The following is a 19,672-nucleotide window of genomic DNA, read 5'->3' as shown; positions in this document are numbered from 1 at the left end:
CTGGAGTGCAGTGGCACGATCTCAGCTCACTGCAACCTCCACCTCCCGGGTTGAAGCGTCCCAAGTATCTGGGACTACAGGCATGCACCACCAGGCCTGGCTAATTTTTTTTTTTTTGTATTTTCAGTAGAGGCAGGGTTTCACCATGTTAGCCAGGCTGGTCTCGAACTCTTGACCTCAGGCAATCTGCCTGCCTCGGCCTCCGAAAGTGCTGGGATTACAAGCATGAGCCACCGCATCCAGCCAGTTATGTGTATTATTTAACTGAGAATCAAACATAGTCACATTCTGAATTCTTTTTTAAATTACATTGCAAATAGAGACACAAAAATATTTCTGATTCAGGAACATATGTACACCTATCTAACTAAACTGATCCATCAATTGAGAGAAAAATTTCAATGCATCAGTAACTACAAATGGAAGGCCTAACTTGGAGATGCCTATTTATTGGTAGTAATTGCAAACTCTTATTGAGCACTTAATTCTGTGACTGTGCTTTTCTGTTATTATATTATTTAATCCTGATCATAGCCCAATGCCATATATAGATTTTACTTTATTACACTTTATACAGATGAAGAATAGAGCTGAAGGAAAGAGACTTTGTATTATTTTGCCAAAGGTCATACAACCAGCAGATGGTAAAATGCAACTCAAACCCTGGCTGCTTTAGTGAGCATGCTTTACTCCTTGTGGAAAGGATTTATAAAATGGTTTTGGAGACTATTTTATGAATTTCTAGAAAGTGCTTTCTGAAAAATACGCAGCTATCTCTTTCAAGGACTGTTTTGGTTAATAGACAAGCATTCCTTTGAATTGATTTAGTATAAAGCAAATTGATCGTCCACCTTTTAGATATTATGATGACAGCAAAGCCCTAGAATGTCACCCAAAAGCTAATTGATTTAGTAAAGTTGTGAAAACATTACCTCTCAGAAAAGGGTTCATTTTGAGTAACTTTCTCTCTTTACCCCACAATTCTGTAATGGCTCAGTTACATCCTGAAGTCATCTACATTACTAGAAAAACCGGTCTTCTCTAGTTACATAATTAATTGCCATCCTTTTACTTTCCTTGCCTTAAAGTAGGAAGTGGCAAAGTTTTTCTGCAAAGGGCCAAGTAGTAAATATTTTACTTTACAAGTGCCATATGGTCTCTGTCATGTATTCTTCGTTGTTTGGCTTTATTTTGTTTTGTTTTCTTTTTTGCTTCCTTAGGATCCTTTAGAAATACACACATAAAAATCTTAGTTGAGGCTCAAGAGAAATAGGCCACAGGCCAAGTTTGGCCCAAGAACCAACAGTTTGCAGACCCTTGCCCTAAAGGATTTTGTTTGTGTTCTTGCCTCCTAGACGTTGGTCACAGACAATGATCACTCAAAGTTCAATTATATAAAGTTTAAATAATATATACCTGTGTATATGGACATATAAAGGATGTAACATGTATCTATAGAGATTTTTAGACTTTTTGACTTGCAAATTTTGTTTATTTTCATACAGCTAACATCTTATTTCAGAGTTCAAAGTGCTTTGCATGCCACAGGATAATTGCCTTTTTTATTTTTTTTAGACATATGGCCTCCATAAGTGTTTTTTTGAAGGTTTTCCAAAATATATTCTAATTTGGAAAAGCTATGTTATGTCTTCACATTCATTTCAGATACATTTTCATGATGGGAATTCTGCCATCAAGTAGAATATATATTGCTGAAAAAATGTCAGTGTTTTGAAACATCCTTAATGATCTTTAACTTTTTTTCAACTTTCATCTTTGTAAAATGTCCCCTCTTTTGTACTGCCCGCAAATCATCACTCATCATGGAGCTGGGATGAGATATGTACAGTTAGCTGCCACAAGCTGGTACAAGCCAGCTCCAGCACATCACTGCCCTAAGTCAGTGTTTATGACCATGGGCAAAAAATAAATAAACAAAAGCTATTAAGGAGTATCTTATTCACAGTATTCCTAGCTGGTCTGCAGCTGTCATTTTCAATGTTTCCGTTCAGACCACAGCCCAGAAATAACTAGCCTTGTGTGCTGAGTGACAATATTAGTAGATGTTTTTAAGCATGGCACGTAAACATTGGGTTTGGTGGAATCAATGAGGCATTTAGTAACACTTTTCTCCAATGGGTAGTAAGGACTTTGATCTTTTAGAGCAGTTGTCCCAACCTTTTTTGCACCAGGGACCAGTTTCATGGAAGGCAGTTTTTCTATGGATAGGTTAGAGGGATGGTTTCAGGAAGATCTAAGTACATTTTTCGTTAGATTCTCTTACGGAGCTGCTAGAGCCCTCGCATGCGCAGTTCATTATAGGGTTCACGCTGATCTGACAGGAGGCGGAGCTCAGGCAATAATGCTCTCACCCGTGGCTCACCTCCCGCTGTGTGGCCCAGTTCCTAACAGGCCATGGACCAGCAGCATTCTGCCGCCCAGGGTTTGGAGTCCTCTATTTTACAGTGATCTCAAGTGATCCCTTGGGAGTGCGAGGATCTCTTCCACTAAGTCTTTCAGGGGATAATTGAGGAATAATTTTATGTCAGGAAAAACACATTTCCACTGAATATTTTGTGAAATGCTTGTATTTTATTTTGGCATTTTAAGTAAAGCTCTTTTGTTCTAACCTCTATCATATCACCTTCCACATTGTTTTAGAATTATCTGTGGGCTTGGACGTTTCCTTACAGGATTTTTAAAGCTCCTTTACGGGTGGAAACATTTTCTTTTCATTAAATCTTTTTTTTATTTCTGGTGCCCACCACACTGTATGACATAGAGAGGATTTCAATGAATATTTTGATTTGTTTATAAATACACAGAGGATAGCAATTATGTATATATAAGAGAAAATGTAATATGAATAGAGACTTGATTACAGAAATTAAATAGTGCTACCTCTTAACAATTCTTTTTCATATTTTTGGCTTTTACAACAAAAAAATAAAACATTCTAATCGAATGGCAAAAACAACAACTCAAAGTACAGATGTATTCTTTGTCAAACATGAAATTCTGTTTCTGATAATTACTCTGCCACTGCTAATTGATTTGCAGGTGCAGTTATTTCTGAAATCTTAATAACATTCCAGGCATATTAGCAGGTATATCCCATCAGACTCCTTCTGAAATAGCAATAAGATAGTTTCATTTTAATCATGTACAACAAGCCAAAAATATGACTGAGGAAAACCTCATGTCTATAGACAATTCCCTAGGTCTCTTGTGCAGTCTCTTCCCATATAATTTGGTCTGGCTAATGGCATTGCATTGGATGCATGTAATATAGTTTAGTTTATTGAGAGAATATAGAACAAATACATCTGACTCCTGCCTCCAGTAGTGGTAGCTGCAGACATGCATCAAAATATGCAGAACAAATTTTTAAGAGCATAAACAAGATAGAGAGAAATTCGTGGGCAAAATGGAGAAAAATGTGGATATTGAGACAGGCGAGTGTTGCATTTGAGGCCACATTTGTTCAGAGGATATATGTAGACTTAGAATAAGCAGAACTCTCTCTCTGTCTGTCTGTCTGTCTCTCTCTCTCTGTGTGTGTGTGTGTGTGTGTGTGTGTGTGTGTGTGTGTGTGTGTGTGTGTGTGTTTAGGTCAAGTATAGGAGGTGTTTTGGAGGTATAATACACAGATGGTAAAATTCATTTCTTTAGTGCAATTCTATTAGTTTTGATGAATGAATAAAGTTTAGTAGCCATTGCTATTAAATGAAGATAGAGATTTCCATCATCCTTAAATTTCCCTTATACTTCTTTGTCAATATTTTTCCTCGGACCCCCAGACCTTGAATCTGATTTTCATTCTTACAGCTTTGTCAATTTAAAGATATCATATAAATGAAATCATGCCCTACCATTTTGTGCAGACTTCCTTCCTTAGCGTAATGATTTTAGATTTATTCAGTACTGAGTATTCTACTGTACAAATATACCACAGTTTATCCATTCACTGGTTGATGAATATTTGAGTGCTTCCCAAGTTTTTGGTTATAAGAAATGAGACTACTATCAATATAAACAATACTGCATGGGCTTTTGTGTAAACATGTTTCTACTTCTCTTAGTTAAACACCTAGGAACGTAATTGTATATTATAGGGTACTTGTGTGGTACGTGTATCTAACTTTGTATAAGAAGCTACTATGCTGTTTTTCAAAGTGGTTACACAACTTCAAATCCCCATCAGTAATGTATGAATTATTCAGTTATTCCATGTCATCACCAACACTTGGTATTGTCAGGTTTTCTCTTTAATTTTAGTCTTTTTAATAGGTATGTAGTGGAATCTCATAGTCTTCATTCTGCATTTGCTGAAAACTGAAGATGTTGACTATCATTTCATGTATGTTTTCTGCCATTCATATATTTTTGCTTGGCGAAGTATTTTTCCAAACCCTTTACTCCCTCCCACTTTTACATTGTGTTGTTTTCTTATTATCAAGTTGTAAGAGTTATTTATGTAGTTGAGTAAAATATATCATTTGCGAATATTTACTCTCAGACATTGGATTGTCCTTTTATTTTATTTATAGTACCGTTTTAAGAGTAGAAGTTGTTAATTTTGATGAAGTCCAATTTAGACATATTTTCTTATATGATTTATATGAACGATATTCTAGCTTAGAATTTTTTGCCTAACACATGGTAATAAACATATTCCCCTATGATTTCTGCAGAAATTCTATGATGGATTTGAATCCCTTTTGTATATGATGTGAAGTATGGATTAAACTTTATTTTTGCATAGATTTGTAAATGTTTCAGATTCATTTATTAAGTCTATTGTCTTCCATGGAATTACCTTTACACCTTTATAAATAATGCATCAAGCATATGATTGTCCACTTCTGGGCCCTTGATTCTGTTCCATTGAGTGATATGACTCTCATTTTTAAAATATAATACTGTTTTGATTATGAAACCTTCAAATCAGTTACTGTAAGGTCTCTAACTTTGTTCCTATCTTTATAAAATTGTTTGCCTATCCTATATGCTTAGACTCTCTATATAATTTTGGAATCAGCTTATTAATTTTTACATAAAATCCTGCTATGATTTTTGTTGCCACTGATTGTTCCTCAGCTGTATTGAGTTTACTGATACATCAATTAAAAGAATTATTCATCTCCAATATTGTGGTTTGTTTCTTTTTAGTTTTTCTATTTGATTCTTTTAAAATGCTTCTGTCTGCTGGATTTTTACATTTGTTTATAAATGTTTTCTACCTTTTCCACTGGATTTCTTAGCATATTAATTATAATTATTTTAAAGTCCTTATCTGCTAACCCTAATATCTGCTTCATATCTGATTCTGGTTCTTTCAATTGCTTCTCTTGAAGATATTTATATTTTCTTGGTTTTTAATTTGCATAATTTCAAAAAGTTTTTCTTCTCGTACACTCCTATTAGAAAACATTACCCTTTCTTTCTTTGAATTCAATTTATTTTGACCTGAAGATTTCATACTTGATAGTTCTTCTGCAATAATCTTCTTAACTCAGATAGTAGCATTTCTTCTTTCTAGTCATTCAGGTCTCAGCTGAAGTGTCCACTCAGAAAGAATCTTGCTGAACATTCAGATTCAAGTTGCTCACTAAGTATCCTTTAACAAACACTGAATTTTGTTATTATTTGGTATTGTTATTTGAAAACTTTGATTGATGCCCCTTAATAGTATGCTTCCAAGAGAATATGATGTCAATTAATGTATTTTTTATCATATTCCAGTACCTGGAATAGTACCAGGCAAATAATAGAAGGTAAAAAAAAATGTTAAATAAATGAACTAAGCAATCCTTCCCACCTAAGAAAATGCTATTCCTTACCTTATATTCAAGTATTCTTTGATATTTCTCCTTGAAATTTATAGTTTTCATCATATAAGCACGATATAGTTTAGTTAGGTTTATTTCTAGATAATTTTTGTTCTATTGCTGTCATACATGGAGTTTTCATTTTTTTATTATGAATATAAAAAATAATGTTTTATTTAATTTTTGGTTAATAGATTATACAATAACAATATTCTAAATGTTTTTTCTTTCAGTTTTGCCTTTCAAATTTTTCAGAGAAAATATATATTTCCATAATAGTTATGATTGTGGCTCCCCTTCCTTTTTTTAAATTTAATTATTTTGAGCAGTGATTCTAAATCAAAGTGGTAAATCCTCCATAGAGTTTGGGTGAAAATAGGCAAGAATCCCATTTTTTTTCTAATCAAACAAAGTTCTATGTAATTATCTCATTTGTGTTGGTAATAAGAAAAGTTTAAAGAAGTATTAAATAAAAAGCAGTTTCAGAACAGTGATGCATAATATTAATGAAATAGACATCTTTGAATTGTTTCAGGCATCAAGCAAATGACTAATTTTTTTCTTTTAAGAATAACATTAGTTATTTATTTTTAAAAATTTTGTTTATTATGTTAAATATTAGTTTGAATTATAATTTTTCCAGGAACTGATGTTTAATTTAGCTAAATGCAATCTTTTGAAATATTTTTTCTTATTTTATTTAATGATGTGATAAATGCTATAAACAGACTTCAGAATATTAATTTTCTTTGCATTGAATAATAAAGTCAACTCAATCATGTTCTAATTTTTGAATACATTTGTGCATTAGATTTGTTAGTTTCTTATTAAAAAATTTTTACACGTGGCAAAAATTTCTATGTTTTCTTTATTAAAGAGCTTGGGTTTATTTGAGAAGCAACGTGTCCAGTTAAAGGATTATATTCTTAAACCTTTCTTGAATTGAGATGTGGCCTTGCAACAAAGCTGTGCTTACCCATTACAAGAAGTATTGTGTGCCACTTCTAGGAAATCTTGAATGGATTTCATTTGTCTAGATGTACACTTTTGTTCTTCCCACGTTTCTTTTTCTTCAGCTTGGAACCTGCATGCTGTGGTTGGAGCTGCAGCAACCATTCAGGCACTAGAACAGTGGAGCAGAAAGGTACCATGAACTTGGGTCCTTGGTGTTTCTGTAGCTGCCACTCAAGTCCCAACCTGCCTAGATTTGGACTTTGTTTGTATGAGAGAAATACACTTCTACGTTAAGTGACTGCAATTTTGCATTTTTTGCTCCTTCACTTAAACCTAATCCTAGTAGATTAGGTTCATCCATAGTCATAAGTGAGGTTGGCCTGCAATTTTACACTTTAAAAAAAATCTGTGATGTTTTTGATATAAGATATGCTAATTTTGATAAGTAATCAGGATGCTTTCAATCTTTTCCTTAATTCTGAAACAAATTAAATATTTACCTGCAATAGTCAAGCATAGTTTTAGAAATAATTTTGGACAGAGTTTTCTTTGTTTAAATATTCCTCTCCTTATGTTAGTTATAGTTAGTATTTTTAAACTCTTCTATTTTATTCACTTTATTCAACTTATATGCCATTCTAATGTTTTATCCCTTCTGTATTATACATTCATCCATAATATGCAGTTGAATATTTCACCTGATTAAACTTCATATATGCTTACAAATGGACAGATTTTTTTTTCAAATATATAGAATTTTGTTTCAGTCATCAACTGGTTTTTCTTACAGCAGACACTGTCTGTGTATTGTTTAAGGATCCAGCCTCCTCTGAATAGCAAAGTGCTTCAGGGAAGGCACTTCTGACCTGGTTCAGAGACTTGAATCCTGATTAAGCTAAGTCACCCATCTTTGTTTCATTCTTCTTTCCACTGAAAGATATAAAGGCAGGATACACAATTATGGCCGAAAAGATATGAGAGAAAATATACTGAAGGGGTATCTATGACTAGTTTTCCAACTGTTCAAAAAAGACACAAAAAATACACATTTAGATGTTTTCATGTCTGGAAGGGGATCCCAGAGATGTTATAGCCATATTGTGCCCATAAGTAGAGCTTAAATTTAACAAAATTTAACATACAGAGAAGGGTAGCACCAACACCATTATGGGAGCCCCGACGACACAATGCAAGGGGTGGCCACATACTTTGATTTCATATTTGTAAGATCTTCTATTTTCTCATTGATGTAGCAAATTGAGTCGCAATTTTTTCACTTATGACTAAAGGCTTCTTTACTACTTTTTATTTTTTATTATATTTATTTCATCTTCATGTTTTAAAATTAATTGATGCCATTATTCTCATGTTTATTTTTGTGTTATCTAAATTATCAAGTTGTATATAAAATGAATTTACTTTATTGCTTCTATATTTAATAATAAAATCTTTCCTCTAACTTTGGTTATGTGACAACACTGTTGATGCTTTTAGTCACAGTCACATTGTTAAAAATTATTTTATTCTTTGGGAATAATATATATATATAAAATATAAAACATTTATGTTTAACTTTTCATGTTTGGGTAATTTTATATACAATATTAATATACATTATCAATTTTAATTGATTCTGGTAAAAAATGTAGTTTGTGGAATTATTCCTTTTGAGAATTAAAAATATTTTTCTCCATTGCCTAATATATAATTGATAGTTTGTACGATGAGTATATTCACTTAATAATGCACAAAGTTTAATTCCTTTTTAAACGATTAAACTAATCATTTAATTCTAATCTTATTTCTTGGTCTTTCACAGCTTAACCTATTCCTAATCCTATTTCTTTCTTGGTCTTTCAAAGATTCATATTTCTGATAGTTTCTTCTTTTTAAGCTGCTTTGACTTTATACATTTTCTTGTATACCACATAGTAAGGGGGTTTTATTGCTGGTATCTTAAAATACTTTTTTTCATTGCATGCATAATTCCACAGAAAGGTATGTCACAAAATTATTGAGCACAAAAAATTCTGAAATATAATTGCTTTGCTTTGTTTACAATTCCAAATATATTAAGTTTATACATTCATTTATTATTTAAGTATCACCAATTCTCAGCATCTTCAGTGAAACTCACTTTTGTATAACCCCTGCCATAAATAATGAATTTTATCCTAAATATGAAAGGGTATATTAGCGGGCACGGTGGCTCATGCCTGTAATCTCAGCACTTTGGGAGGCTAAAGCAGGTGGATCACCTGAGGTCAGGAGATCGAGACCAGCCTGGCCAGCATAGTGAATCCCCGTCTCTACTAAAAATACAAAAAATTAGCTGGGCATGGTGGCAGGCTCCTGTAATCCCTGCTACTAGGGAGGCTGAGGCAGGAGAATCACTTGAACCCGGGAGGCAGAGGTTGCAGTGAACGAAGATTATGCCATTGCACTCCAGTCTGGGCAACAAGAGTGAAACTCCATTCAAAAAGGAAAAAAAAGGGTATATTTACAAGAAAAATAAAGTTCTACTACTGACATGTTTCCGAAGCTGTAAGCTGTCTTTATATTGAGTTTATTTAATATTTGTTATTATTTGTTTAAAGTTGTCAAATTAAGATGGTGAAATAAATTCTCAGTATCTGACCTGTGTTAAAACTTTAGATGATTATTTATAAATAGGATATAATCTTGTTTAGGAATAAGATTTTTGTCAGTATATTTAATTTTCCCCATCTTTTTGATGTGATTACAATTATTTAAATTTTTCCTAGCCAAAAAAGACCTATTTTTTATTATCAGCTATCCATCACATTTCTAAAAATAATACTATGATGCAAAATTCCAAATATCGAAAATGGATTCCAACAGATTAGTGTACTAACTTGCTGTATCAAAATAAGTGTGAAGTGGATTTTGAAGCTCTCTTTGGCACCTCAGTAGCACTCTTAAGTTTCTTTCAATGATATTATAGTTCTGGATATAAAAGATGCTTAATGCATATAAGATGAATAAACAAATGGGAAATATAAATGAAGGCATGCATGCAAAATTATATTACAATCTTTTGAATTTAAGATATTAAAATGGTTTTTCAATAACCAAAATAAATCTTTCATTCTTAAATCTTCCTTTTTCACCTTGGAGTTTGTTCAAATTATTAGCTTTTATCTAAATCTTGTTATAATTGAACCCTATTTGGAAGCATGTGTAACTACTTCTTAGGTATAATTAACAGCTATACTTTATTTCACACAATGAAATACAGATATGAGGTCCAACAGATATTGTGTACAATGTTCATTAATCACCGAGTTCTAAATACATATTTTTAGGTGCATTATTTAGCACTCAGATATTGATTTATTGAAATATTGCTAGTTTGACATTTTATTTTTTAAAGAAAACAGTAATTCGGGGATAATGTGGTACATTAGTAGTGATAGGCAGTGATTCAGCTTGTTAAGCACAGAATTTGATGAAGCTGTGTCTCTGCCAGGTTTTGATATCAGAATGATGCTGGCCTCATAAAATGAGTTAAGGAGGATTCTTTCTTTTTCTATTTTTTGGAATTGTTTCAGGAGGAATGCTACCAGCTCTTTTTGTACCTCTGGTAGAATTTGAGTGTGAATCCATCTGGTCTTGGACTTTTTTTGGTTGGTAGGCTATTAATTGCTGCCTCAATTTCAGAACTTGTTATTGGTCTATTCAGGGATTCGACTTCTTCCTGGTTTAGTCTTGGGAGGGTGTATGTGCCAGGAATTATCCATTTCTTCTAGATTTTCTAGTTTATTTGCATAGAGGTGTTTATAGTAGTCTCTGATGGTAGTTTGTATTTCTGTGGGATCAGTAGTGATATCCCCTTTATCATATTTTTTTTTTTTTTTTGTCTATTTGATTCTTCTCTCTTTTCTTCTCTATTAGTCTGGCTAGTGGTTTACCTATTTTGTTGATCTTTTCAAAAAACTAGCTCCTGGATTCACTGATTTTTTGAAGAGCTTTTTGTGTCTCAATCTCCTTCAGTTCTGTTTTGATCTTAGTTATTTCTTGTCTTCTGCTAGTTATTTAATTTGTTTGCTCTGGCTTCTCTAGTTCTTTTAATTGAGATGTTAATGTGTCAATTTTAGATCGTTCCTGCTTTCTCTTGTGTGCATTTAGTGCTATAAATTTCCCTCTACACACTGCTTTAAATGTGTCCCAGAGATTTTGGTACATTGTGTCTTTGTTCTCATTGCTTTCAAAGAACATCTTTATTTCTGCCTTCATTTCGTTATGTACCCAGTAGTCATTCAGGAGCAGGTTGTTCAGTTTCCATGTAGTTGTACGGTTTTGAGTGAGTTTCTTAATCCTGAGTTCTAATTTGATTGCACTGTGGTCTGAGAGACTCTTTGTTATGATTTCCGTCCTTTTACATCTGCTGAGGAGTGTTTTACTTCCAATTATGTGGTCAATTTTAGAATAAGTGCGACATGGTGATGAGAAGAATGTATATTCTGTTGATTTGGGGTGGAGAGTTCTGTAGATGTCTATTAGGTCCTCTTGGTCCAGATCTGAGTTCAAATCCTGGATATCCTTGTTAATTTTCTATCTTGTTGATCTGTCTAATATTGACAGTGGGGTGTTAAAGTCTCCCACTATTATTGTGTGGGAGTCTAAGTCTCTTTGTAGGTCTCTAAGAACTTGATTTATGAATCTGGGTGCTCCTGTATTGGGTGCATATATATTTAGGATAGTTAAAGCTACAAATGTCAAATTACCCATAGAAAATTATCATATATAAGAGACCTCTTTTAAAAACAGTAAAGGAAGTAATGGAAAAGAGCACATGAAAATTATACTGCAGTCTTCCCAGAACACATATAAAATGATCTTTTGTAGAGCAAACAAATCAGGTGAGATTGCATTGCTAAAATAAAAGAAAAATATCAAAATGATAATGAACATGCTCTAAGGATATGCTACCAAATACTACATACATACATTCTAGATTCTATTGGGAAAAAAATCACCTTGAAGTATTTGTGAGTGTTACTAAAGCACTAGGCAAATCTAACTTATATTAATAACAATGTTTTATATATATGTGTATGTGTATATATATATATATATATATATATATAAAACATATAGTGCCTGTATGTGTAATTATCCCACAGTTTTTCAGAAAAAAGAGAACAGAATGTTTTCTAGTGACATTGAAGAAATGTAGTATGTATACTTACTGTGTCAGGGATGCTCAGAATAAACAGATGGTCTGCGTTGTATTTTTTTTTTTTTCGTTTCCATGGAATACTGTAATTGTGGGCTGGTAGAAAGACAATGGATCACATGTGTTTCAAATTATTTTCTTTTAGATTCCTTGCTTATTTATTAAACATGTATATTTATTTTCCCCCCAAACACAAGAAAATAATAAAAATATACTTTAAATGAATAAACTACATAAATCTTCTGGAATTCTTATAATTTCAGAATTTTCAAAAAAATGAAATCAAAATATTTTAACTGGAAGTAAATTAAGTATAGCATACCCTATGATTATCCGTAACAGAACAACTAGAGTAACAAATCATTTTGAAAATATCTGCTTTGGCCCAGTTCTCCACATCTCTCCCATCTAGGACTTGCACAGCTCCTCTGCTTCTTCTAAGGAAGATCTATTGGCTCTTCCATCTCATGTGAGAATGACTCAGCAGAACTAACTGGAAAATGAAGCTTCTTTTTCTGAAGTTATTTTTTCAGTTAATGTAGTGGTAGCTGGAGCTTTTCAGGAGCAGACATTAATGTTAAATTTTGCAATTTGTTGATGTCCTGCAGTGATTGTTCCTTATTGTTTATTAGTTTAGATTTAAGCTAGGACGCATTAGGCACATCACATCAATTGTGCCTGTTGAATTTAGTGCCTAAAGCAAAGTCACTATCTTGGTAACTTTGTTATAGAGTTCAGTTTTAGAGACACAAACAGAGTAAAATCACATTCACTAGAAATGTGGAAGATGCCATCTGAAGGGAAGATTTCACAATGCCCTTGGTGACTATCATCAGTAGTGAACAGGGGACATTCGGATTAAAATATTGTCTACATTATATAGGTATAAAACTATTACTCATAAAGAAATCATACAAAAAACATAAAGGTAATGGCAATAGTTGTCAAACATGTAATTCTTAGAAGTTGTACTCTTGTTGACAGGTTATCTTTGTTTCAATTTTTTTTTACCTGTTCTGATTAACATTATAATGTGGAAACAGAGGATACAGTATAGTTTTCTAATTTAATTTTTTCTACTTCAGTATTTTATTATTTTCAGGTAAGTATCACATATCTGTTTCACATCTTGCTATTTATAGTATTCTGTTTCATTTGGTAAATAGTGTAATAACAATGAATGGCAACCCACAAGGAAAACAGTGATTCTTTAGAAATCATTTTTCAACGACATGACAAAATTCAATTACTTTTTATGGCTTTACACTTGATTTTCCTTGTGTATATGTGTACAAAATAGGGAAATCCCGTTATTGGGATAATATCGATGATTACTGTGGCATCCTAACTCCCACATTACCAGCTAAGTTTTCATCTGGGCCATCAACAGTTTCCATAATTGTTTTTTGCTAGGATCTTCCACCTGCATAGTTCTCTAAATACCATCATTTAGTCATTTATATTTTGTTTTACCATGCCAGGCAATAAGAGAAGCAATCAGATTTTCTATTGTATATTTTACTTTAAAAATTGACTAGTTCATTCATTCATTCAGCAAATACTGCCAGAGTAGCTACTGTAGAGCTACAAGACAAATATATGCTAAAGATTCCCTTAGTGGCTAAGTGTGTAATTTTCTCTCACTAATATAAATGTGTAAAAAAACTAATATTAGTTTCTTACACTATATTATTTTCAATACAAATCATTTTTCCAATACGCTAAGCTTCTTTTTATTTTATGTAGTGGATATAGCTATCCACCTACAATGCCCAGAAACCTATTGTTTTTTCTTTTTCTTTTTTTTTTTTTTTTTTTTGAGAGAGAATCTCGCTCTGTCACCCAGGCTGGGGTGCAATGGTATGATCTCGGCTCACTGCAGCCTCTGTCTCCAGGGTTCAAGTGATTCTCCTGCCTCATCCTCCCAAGTAGCTGAGATTACAGGCACGCACCATCATGCCCGGCTAACTTTTGTATTTTTACTAGAGATGGGGTTTTATCATGTTGGCCAGGATGGTCTCGATCTCCTGAACTCATGATCCGCCCGCCTCAGCCTGCCAAAGTGCTGGGATTACAAGCGTGAGCCCCTGCACCCAGCCCAGAACCCTAATTTTTGGCACATCCTTTGTAGCTGTATTCTCAAACACTGTCGCATTTCTGACTTCTACTTTATTCCTCCTTAAAATTTTCTGTCGGCCGGGCGCAGTGGCTCACGCTTGTAATCCCAGCACTTTGGGAGGCCGAGGCGGGCGGATCACGAGGTCAGGAGATCGAGACCACGGTGAAACCCCGTCTCTACTAAAAATACAAAAAAATTAGCCGGGCGTGGTGGCGGACGCCTGTAGTCCCAGCTACTCGGAGAGGCTGAGGCAGGAGAATGGCGTGAACCCGGGAGGTGGAGCTTGCAGTGAGCCGAGATTGCGCCACTGCACTCCAGCCTGGGCCACAGAGCGAGACTCCGTCTCAAAAAAAAAAAAAAAATTTCTGTCAAAACTGTTTCCTCTTCCATATTCAGAATTACCAGTTGATTTCTAGTTTTAATAGAAACAACAATCTTTATGCATCAATTTCTATTTTTTTAAAGAAACAAAACCAACTCTAGATAACTGAAGAAAGTTTAGAGAACTGGAGTTTGAAACAGCCACTTACTCAATTCCTGCACTACAATGAAATTGAACTGATTCTTTCATCCTTCTGTACTGAATTCTGTGTTCTAAGAGTTACATAACCAGGAACAGAGAGATGAAGTCAATAATCTGTTATAAAGGTAGACTGGTACTTTGCTTGCCAAAATATTTTTTACATCTTTACTTCTTACGGGTTGAACTGTGGTCCTCCAAAAGGTGTTGAAGTCCTGATCTCCAGTACCTATGAATGTCACTTTATTTGGAATAAAGGGCTTTTGCATATGATCAAGTTAAGATTAGGTCATTAATCCAATATGATGGGTGTCTTTATGAAAAGGGGAACTTTGCATACAGGAATAGACATGCCCACAGAGATAACACCATATGAGTTGAAAGCACAGCTCTAGGTGATGCATCTACAAGCTGAGGAATGCCAAAGAGTGCTAGCAAACAACCAGAAGCTATGAGAGAGGCACGGAACAGATTCTTACAACCCTCAGAAGCAACCAGTCCTGCTGACACATTGATCTTGAACTTCTAGCCTCTAGAACAGTGAGACAATTTTTCTGTTCTTTCGGCCACCCAGTTTGTGGCATTTTGTAACAGCAACCTTGGGAAAATAATACAGTTGTTCTCTATATTCTCTTGTAAAACAGAGGCAAAAGTTGGAATGTGGGTTCACATACAAAAAGTTTTTTCCCAACGTTTGAGATTCTCAATGTTGAATTATTTCTCTCTGTTTCAACCAATGATTTCTGCTCCCCTACCCCCAACATTCTTGACAACCACTAGTTTCATGTTTAAATGATTCAATCCAGAAAATCATAAGGACAACATCAGGTGCAGCTTACTTGCGCACTAAGAGTCACTGGTAAATAAAGACCTAACAATGCAGCACCTAAGTCAGTTCCTGCAATAATCACAGTTCTACAATTAGGTTGTGCACATACTGACTGCCTTTATAACAAGTTTTCATATAAAGCTAGTTACTATTGATTCAGTGGTGATAATGAGGAGAGACGAAAAAGGGGCATTGTTGGTTCCATCCTACAAGTGTGATCTCTCAGGTAAAGGCAGGATGACATCTTCAAGCAAAGGAAAAGCAAATAGCTTCTGTAAATGAGGGAGAAGGTGCTCTGTTCTTGAGGATTATTAGTTGGGGAAGAACTAAAAAATTCAGAGGTCTTCTGAATCATTTGATTTTTCTTAAATATTCCCATTTTTTTGTTCTACTCTTTTTGGCCAATGTCCTGTATTTACATGAGACTTAGGCCAAGACCGTGAAATTATCTGAACTTATAATTTGGCCATTTGCAGCAACAAATTCTAAACTTTGGCTTCTATTCACTTAGCTCGGCAGATAAATAAATGAGACCCTTTTACAATTAGAGAACTCTATTCACATCATTCTATTCCTCAAGACAAGAAGGTAGGTATTTAACTTTATTATTCTTTGACTTTAAATTATCTAAGACATCAGAAGCCACCTCTGCAGTTCTGTAATTCCTCATCCTTTCATGTCTTATTCCTGTGTCACTTGAATATTTCGTCTTCAGTTTTTCATCTGTACAGTAAAGTCCGTCACCAAATTATTGCTTTTAAAAAGGGCTGCTGATTTTTACAGACTGTGCTAACTTGAGGAAGCAGGATGTTACATGTGTCTCTTTTAGTTAGAACTTGCAACATAAAATGAAACTTTCCACTAATGCCTGAAACCTGTATAGAACATAAGGGCCCCCAAAATGTAATTGTTCTATCTATAGTTGTGCAACAAGCTACATGAAAATTTCAATGCTATTACACATAAAAAATGATTTATTCTGCTTACAAATGTACAATTTTAGAAGAGATTGGTGGAATCATCCAAACTTCGCTCAACATGGTGTTAGCTGGGGAAGTTCCCCTGGGATAGAAGATCCACTTCTAAATGATTCAGTCTTGCAACTGGCAATTTGATGCTAGCTATTGAGCCTCTCCATGGGGTTTGGAGCTTGGGCTTTTTCACTGCTTGGGGACTAGTTCACAGGAACAAATATTTCAAGAGTCAGAAAGTAGATGGTGTCATTCTCCTAAGGACTGAACACAAATACTGGCACATTATCACTTTTACCATATTCTGTTGGTTAAGCAGCAATAGAACCTGACATGAAGGGAGGGACAGGAGAAGTGATAGGAGAAGTGTTAACAAATTTGAAGGCTGCTTTTCAAAACTATCACTGTAGTATTTGCCATGTTCCCTGAAATAGGCTTTGTTTCTCATACTTATGTAATATTATTTTTAATGTTTGGCTAAGCATTTAGGTCAGAGATAAAAGATAATCCTTGCACACAAATGGACTCTTGGTAGAATCCTATGACTTAAAGTTTCCACTAAGAAAAGACCCTTGCACTCTGCTGATATGCAAGAACTAAATCTTCCTTAAAAAATGCATTATTCTTCTACATCCTTGAAAAGCAAATTGATAACCATGCAGTGTTTTGCACTGATTCAAGTAGTTTAATGTCATTCTCATCAAATACATCTCATCCTATATGAAGTGACCTATTAAATGACTATTTTTCTCACTTTGTCTCACAGTATAATTTCTCTTAAAATCTCTTTTCTACTGAGGGGATTCCCTATCTGGCTGTATCTTACCTATATCCAGATTCCTCTACGAAGGTGGATTATGTTGTATCATAATACTCCTTACTTGGCTAGTTTTCCCATGAGAGCTTGTAGTCGAGTTGGAACATGCATGAACTCTTTTACCATGGGAAATTGAGTTCAACCTGGACTAAATAAGCTTGCACAGCTCTGCTAATGACAAGATATCTGGTCTAATAGAATCATATATAATCTTAAATTGCATAAGGGAGAAAAGGACTATCGTTCTAGATATGGTGGACTTTCTGACATATCTCAAAATGATCAAAGATTATCTCTTGGAATTTATTGAAATAAGATTAAGCGTGATGCCTTATCTTTTAACTAATTTCAATAATTCTAATGGTAAATTTAAGAGAACTAGATTTTAGAAAATGAGTTCCTTTTTAAAAATTTGGTTGTTTTTATTTTAGAATATATGAGGAAGGTTGGCAGAATCAAAAAAAAGTTTGCAGAGCTGGTGAAAAAGTCTAAACTCTCTGGATCATATAACATGGACAAAATACATCTTAAAGCTTAAAACAGCTTCTTGACAACTTGAACTCATTAAGAGGTCTACTCTGAAGAGGTTTCAGACTTCGTTTTATATTTTCTGTATATAATGAATATAATCATTTCAAGAAATGTTAACATTAATGTTAGACTTAGATATAAGTACAATTTCACACTGACACTACATTTCTGGAACCAGAAAAATTGAGTTAATATTACTTTAAATTTTCACTGCATATAATAATATCTAGGTTAAAACTTATTTGATCTAAGTCATTCATTAAGACATTCTTAGAACAAATAAAATTTTACACATTAATTTCCAATTTAACAAAATAGAAAAGATGTATGGGCTGCTTGTGCTCTTCTCTGGGTCAAACTTTAAAAATATTGCCAAAGTAGTAGGGAAATTAATGGATTTGAAAAATTCACATGAAAAATACCAGGAAACCCGATAAACAAGTGATTGGGTATATTGTCAGAGGAAATGGTAGCCCTAAATAGAAGACTGCAGGATGTCAGTAAAGTAGCATTATTTTGTATCAGATTTCTTTTTAATGTGTGTCTTTTCATTATCCACATCACCTTGAGTAAAATATTTTCTATGGCTGGGCGTGGTGGCTCACGTTTGTAATCCCAGCACTTTGGGAGGCTGAGGCGGGCGGATCACGAGGTCAGGAGATCGAGACCACAGTGAAACCCCGTCTCTACTAAAAATACAAAAAATTAGCCGGGCGTGGTGGCGGGCGGCTGTAGTCCCAGCTACTCGGAGAGGCTGAGGCAGGAGAATGGCGTGAACCCGGGAGGCGGAGCTTGCAGTGAGCCGAGATCGCGCCACTGCACTCCAGCCTGGGCGACAGAGCGAGACTCTGTCTCAATAAATAAATAAATAATATTTTCTGTGGCTTCTCTTCTATTTTGCAAATCAGAAAAATATTAATTCTGCCTCAGTGTTGTCTGAGAGATGCTTTAGAGCCCAGTGGAGTGGGGAATTTGTAACAAATTCCCTCTTAATAGACATTTCTTTGGAAAAAGTAGGTCTTGTGGCCGAAGTGCCAAGGAGGCAGGGTCTCTGGGCTGGGGACGGAGAAACTAAACACAGAGTAGTTAAGTCCTATTATAGTATTTGCTACAACCGCCCCAAGATAGTTCTGAACACCACCCTCACCCCTTCATCTCAACTTTCACCCCTTTCCCCAGGTATGACATTTAATATTTATATTACCTGATAAAACGTACAATATTGGCTCACAAAAAAAAAGATGAAAAACTTGAGCAGTGACAGTGCACATTCAGTGGAATACATTGAACTGAATGACATTTCTAGACAAAACAAAATTAATGAAAACACAAAACAATAATTTATATTTTGCATATTAAATAATTCCCAAGAACTAAGGGATGCTACTGGAAATAAAAGAAACAAAAGTCTTAAAATATATCCAGCTGAAAATATTGTCTATTAATAAAATATTAGAGGTGAAATTAATAAATTAGAAATGGAATAAATTTAGCCACAGAACAAAGCATAGTAAGCTGGAAGGCTAAATAAAGAAATTTTGCCAGTGATATTATTTTGGTTGCCTATTTATCAATATACCAAATGGCAGGAGAGTATATTGGGTTCTGGATTCCTAGACTAACTTTAAAATTATAGCTCTCCCATTACCATGTGTGTGTGCTTGGACACATTATGTCGAGCTCTTAATGCATTAACTATGTTATAATAAGATGGAGTTATACAATGGTAATTTGGTCAGAGAATGTGCAGATTAAATCAGTTGATACACATAAAGCATTTAGAAAAGTGTCTGGCATCTAATAAACATTTACTAAATGTTAGGTATTGCCATCAAGTGGATAATTTTATATTTAAATACTTTTACCAGAAAAAAAGAAAGTCTGAAATAATATAAGCTAA

The sequence above is a fragment of the Hylobates moloch genome, unplaced genomic scaffold (assembly GCF_009828535.3).
Source record: "Hylobates moloch isolate HMO894 unplaced genomic scaffold, HMol_V3 SCAFFOLD_2, whole genome shotgun sequence".
Taxonomy (NCBI): domain Eukaryota; kingdom Metazoa; phylum Chordata; class Mammalia; order Primates; family Hylobatidae; genus Hylobates; species Hylobates moloch.
The sequence above is the reverse complement of the archived record's forward strand: the minus strand, read 5'-3'. Positions refer to the sequence as shown.